This window comes from Phocoena phocoena, chromosome 15, assembly GCF_963924675.1.
Source record: "Phocoena phocoena chromosome 15, mPhoPho1.1, whole genome shotgun sequence".
Lineage (NCBI taxonomy): Eukaryota > Metazoa > Chordata > Mammalia > Artiodactyla > Phocoenidae > Phocoena > Phocoena phocoena.
The window spans coordinates 3,816,942-3,822,941 of NC_089233.1; positions in this window are offsets into that span (position 1 = coordinate 3,816,942).

The following is a 6,000-nucleotide window of genomic DNA, read 5'->3' on the forward strand; positions in this document are numbered from 1 at the left end:
CGTGTGTTTGGGGAGGGGTGTGCCTGCTGGGGGGCGGTGGGGGGGGGGGCTCCCCGGTCCCCTCGTCGAGGTCCCCGTCTCCTGCCGCTGGTTCGCAGCTTTGTTTGCGCCTCTGAACCCCTGCGTGGGAGGCCTGTGCACCCTGAGAGTTCTGCAGCAAATTCCTCTGCCAGCCTGGCCCCCAGAGGCGCCTCCATCCCTTCCCACTGGCCTGACCCACGTGGCCCCGGCAAATCCAGCCCGTCCCACCGCCTTCCACAGCAGAACCCTCCAGCTTCCTCTCTTTCGGTCTGAAAATTCCTTCTGATGCAAACCCCTGCTTCGAGCAGGCTTGGACGGCCCTCTGACATGGGTATTGTCACGCCCATTTAACAGGCCAGAAACCAGAGGTTCAGAAAGAGAAGCACAGGCCCACACAGCTAAGACGTGGCGGGCTTCCTCAGCTAAGCCAGGCAGGGCGCTGGGGATACAAATGTGGAGCCCCTGCATCCCTGGGAGCCCCCATCCGGACTAAGACTAGCTTAGAGAAGGTAAACGGCCAACTGCACTAACCCAGCCTGCCATCCCCTTTCCTGTCCTACCCCGTCCATCCTCTCCACCTTCTCCTGGGGCCTCTCTCCTGCCCTCGCCTGGGGGGGAGGCAACAGAGGTCAGAGGTTAATGGGAGCCCATTTGGCCTGGGCCTAGTAAGGGCAGGGCGAGGTCAGGCTGACCCAGGGAGCCCGGCCCGCACTCCCAGCTGGGAGGGGGCTGTGGTCGGGAGTTCAGGGGGCCGGGGCTCCCAGTTCTGGGCCCAGCACACACCCGGAGGATCCCATCTCCCCTCCTGCTCTGGGTCTCCCGGCTTCTGACACACACACCCCAGTCTCTGGGCATTCCTCTGGGTGTCTGCTCCTTGCATATGTGTTCTGTCCCACACATCTGTGCCCCTGTTAGAGACACACTCGTCAAAAGGGTCCGTGTGAGCCACAGAAGTGGGGGGACTTCCCAAAGTCACCGAGCCTGGGTGGCAACAAGCAAGCCAGCCAGGTTTTGGCCCAGCTCTGCACCTCCCGTGCTCCCCGCCAGTGCTCTGTGGCCCATGGTGGCATCTCCAGCGAAGGGGCAGCAGGGCCTAACCCTTCTTCCGAGGTCTCCCAGGAGTCTCCCATCCCCACAGTCTCCCAGGATCTCTCTCTCACACACATACAGACAGACACACACATACACACACACGCACGCACGCACGCATGCACGCACGCTCACACGAGCGCTAATCTCTTCACCCCCCTCCCTCCTTTTTTTTTTTTTTAATCCTTCTTTGGCATTTTCTTTCAAACAGAAAATAAAAATATTTCCCATGGCTGCAGCTTTGAAAGCTTCCCTTGCCTTCCTGCCTCTCTCCCTCACCCCCACCCCCATGTCAGTCCATTTCCAGAGTCAGCAGAAAGTCAAAAACAAACCCCAAAAGATCAAACCCGACAGGCCCCCCTTCCCGTGCCCCTCCACTTTCTCTGCATGTCTCCGGCTGTCTCCACCCTGGAAAGGAGCAGGAGGTGGGCCCCCCACTATACACGCACACATGCACTCGCATACTTTCTATGCCCACAGGGAGTCTCTTAAGAACCTTCTAGAACCACCCTGCCAGAAAGTCCTGCTTACATGGTTCCTTCTGCTGGAAACACGTGGGTTCTTCCCCACCCTCCCCTGTCCAGCCCGGCTCACCTGGCCCAGCTCCCCTGGACCTTCCTCTGGGAGGCCATCTGTTGTGTGTTGAATACCCCCCAAAATTCAGATGTTCAAGTCCTGACCCCCAATACCTCAAAGTGTAATGCTATTTGGAAATAGGGTCGCTGTAACTGTAGTTGTGATGAGGTCATATTGGAATACGGTGGGCCCCAATCCAATATGACTTGTGTCCTTATAAAAACAGGAGACAGACAGAGGCAGAGGCCTGGAGCACATCCTCCCTCACAGCCCTCAGAAGAAACCAGCACTGCCCACACCTTGATCTTGGGTTTCCAACCTTCAGAGCTGAGAGAGAATACATTTCTGTTGTTTAAGCCACCCGTTTAGCTGTGACCTTTTGTTGTACCAGCCTTAGCAAACTAATACACCATCCTAATTTTTTTTTTTTCTTTTTTTGGCCGAGCCACATGGCTTGCAAGGATCTTGGTTCCCCAACCAGGGATCAAACCCACGCCCTCGGCAGTGAAAGCACAGAGTCCTAGCCACAAAATGTATTCTCCCTGACACGTTGTCTGCTCTGAGCCTGGGCAACCCTCCAGGGCAGCTGAACTCCATGTGGTGACTCAGCACCCCAGGCCGCTTAAATTTCCTGAGTTGACCACCTCAGTGTGAGGCCATCACAGGGAAGAGAGGATCATTGCACAGAGGACTTTCACTGCCAGAGCATTTATCGTTCCTTATATTTATCCACTTATGTTTAACAAATACTCACTGGTCAGGCTCTGTGCTAGGCCCTGACGATAAACTGGTAAACACAGTGGACCAGAGTCCTGTCTTCGTGGAGCTTACAGTCCAGTGAGAGGGACAGTTGGTTAACAAAGAACTCTTAAGGGTGGTGAGCACGGCCAAGGAGAAGGCCCAGGAGCAGTGGGAAGAGCCAGACAGTGCAGGGCCTCAACCTAAAGCAAGAAAGATATGTTTTCAGTGGGTCCCACAACTAGGAAGCCCAGAAGTAGAACACCTTCAGGTATGGATGGATCAAGGACACACACTGCCCCCTCCCTCTCAATTATAATTCCCTCTCCATTGGACCCATTCTCTCCTACAAACATCCATTTTCTCTATGTGGTAGGATACGGCCAACCTCACATCTGCAGCAAGAAAGAGGCAATGCCCCAGGAGTCTGTGGGGAGAGATGGTAACGCTGGACAGAAAACAGACTGCCGATGAGCTGTCTACCCATCACACTCTTCTCTAAGGGCAAGATCTAATCAGCCCTGAGGAATGACTGATGAATGAGATTTATCACACAGCCTTGCCCGAAAGGCAGAATTTCTCCAGGGTGATTGTACTGGCCACAAACTCTGCAGCTTCTCCAGTCGCTCCTCCACCTTCCATTCCCCCGCCTCCTTTCTCCTCCTTCTCTCTTGTTGTCTCTCTGTCTCTCTCAACACCCTGCCCACACTGGCACATCAGGTCACAATTCCAGTTCATGATTAAATGCCACACTGTGGGGCATGGGGCCTGGCTCCCCGAGCGGCTGTCATGACACATTGTATCTATGAGGATGGCCACACAATGTGTCCCTTCTAATCTGTGACCTTGACATTCCTCCCAGTGGAGGTAGAACCTTGTGTCTCTAACCAGACACGTGAAGTGACACTGTGACTTCCAAAGCAAGGTCAGAAAAGGAGACACAATGTTGCCCCTTCCAAGCTGGGGTTTGAACTCAGTTCTGTCCGTCCCTGGCCGGGCTGTCCTCGCTGGGGGGGTGGTGACTGAATGACCACGGGAGGAAACAGGAGGGAACTGTGGAGTCAGCCTACCCGGGTTCAAGTTCTGATTCTGCCATTCACTTGGTGTGTGACATTCACAAGCCATTTCCCCTCTGAGCCTCAGTTTACCTGTCTGTAAAGTAGAGCTGGATGAACCTCCTTTCCTGGGATCAAGTGAGAGTGTGTGTGCCTACACTGACCATGCAGATGACCCCGAGATGCTCATTCTGAAGGCTAGCAGGCGCTCAGGTAGCCAAGGGGGCCTGGAAGCCCCGTGCCCCAGGTGACCAGCGCCTCACCCTCTACTAGTGAGGGCTGGGTCCCAAGCAGGTGCTCAAGAAAGGACGGTTTCCCAACTGGCACTGCATGGACTGTGGTCAGCCCTGTCCCCAGGCCACTGCCCTAGCGCTTCTTGACCAGGACAGGACAGAAGCCAACTCTGTTGCTTGTCTGGAGCTACCATGACAATGGCCATAAACTAGGTGGCTGTAGACAACAGAAATTTATTCTCCCACAGTTTAGACCAGAAGTTCAAAATCAAGGTGTCAGCAGACTTGGTTCCTTCTCGGGGGCTGCGATGGAGAGTCTGCTCCAGGCCTCACTCCCAGCTTCTGGTGGCGGCCAGCATTTTCAGCGTTTCTTGGCTTAAAGCTACATCACTACAGTCTCTGCCTCCGTTGTCACAAGGCTGTCTTTCCTGTGTGTGTCTTCATGAGGTGTCTCCTCTCTGTGTTTCTTCTCCTCTTCTTATAAGGACACCAGTCATATTGGATTAAGTGTCTACCCTACTCCAGTGTGACCCCATCTTAACTAATTACATCAGCAATGACCCTATTTCTAAATAAGGCCACATACTGAGGTTCCAGAGGGTAGGACTTCACCCTATCTTTGTGCAACACACAATTCCACCTACAGCACTGACCTTGGGCCCTTGCCCCTCTGCCTTATCTCAGCTCCAGGACACAACTCAAAGCCCCTCCTGCAGAAGGACTGGGGTCCTCCAGCCAGCCATGATGCAGAAGGGGAGACTGATGTCTCGGGGTGCAGGGGCAGTGCTCACATCCCCTAATCGGAGGGCCTGCAATCAGAACCTACTGTGACTTGGGGGGGCTTCCCCTGGTCAGACGCAGGGCAGGCTGGGAGGAGCGGGAAGTGAAGTTGCCCACCCAGCAACGCTTGACAGACACTAGAGTGAGGTCAACCGCTTCCCCTGCCGGGTTCTACACCATCTCTGGGGTCCCTGGCAGGCTGAGCCCAGTAACACACCCTGAGACGGGGGGAGAGAGAGGGATGGACTGGGAGTTTGGGGTTCATAGATGCAAACTGTTACATTTAGAATGAGTAAACAACAAGGTCCTACTGTATAGCACAGGGAACTATATCCAATTTCCTGGGATAAACCATAATGAAAGAGAATATTAAAAACAGGATGTCTATATCTGTACAGCAGAGATGGGCACAACACTGTAAATCAACTATACTTCAATTTGTAAAAAATTATATAAAAAGAAAAACGGGGCTTCCCTGGTGGTGCAGTGGTTAAGAATCCGCCTGCCAATGCAGGGGACATGGGTTCGAGCCCTGGTCCGGGAAGATCCCACATGCCACAGAGCAACTAAGCCCGTGCGCCACAACTACTGAAGCCCGCGTGCCACAACTACTGAAGCCCGCGTGCCTAGAGCCTGTGCTCCGCAACAGGGGAAGCCACCGCAATGAGAAGCCCTCGCACCGCAATGAAGAGTGTCCTGCTCGCTGCAACTAGAGAAAGCCCGCACACAGCAATAAAGACCCAACGCAGCCAAAAATTAATTAATTAATTAATTAAAAAAAAAACCAATAACACTCCCTGTTCTGGCTGTGTTTCCTTGCCTATGTCACTCCCCTGCCTTCCTTGGGCTGCCCTCCACCCCCGCCAAGTAAACTACCTGCACTTACATCCTGATGGCAGGGATCTGCCTCTGAGGGGCCCCTCCTACAGCCACCTCCTGCCGACCCTGCTCCAGCCACATCATCTGCACCCCCGAGAGGCCAATAGGGGCTCAGAAAAGGCCGCCTCTGCCTGGGTCACCCAGGCTGCAGCTGGCAGGCCCAGAGGTCCTACTGCACAGCCTTTGCTGGTCTGCTCAGGTGTGGTGTGGGCAACAGCACTGCTATGTCTTGGGATCTTGTTATGATGTGGCAACAGAGGCCCAGGTGGGGGAAGGGACCCGGCCAAGGTCATGGGGCTGAATGGTGATGGAGAAGGGATTTGAATCCAGATCTCTTGGGAGCTCCTGTCAAGATGGTGGAGTAGGAGGACGTGGAACTCACCTCCTCCCACAAATACATCAAACAAATACATCAAAAATACATCTACAGGAGCTTCGCTGGTGGCACAGTGGTTAAGAATCCGCCTGCCAACGCAGGGGACACAGGTTCAAGCCCTGGTCCGGGAAGATCCCACATGCCGTGGAGCAACTAAGCCTGTGCGCCACAACTACTGAGCCTGCACTCTAGAGCCCATGAGCCACAACTACTGAGCCCACGTGCCACAACTACTGAAGCCTGCGTGCCTAGA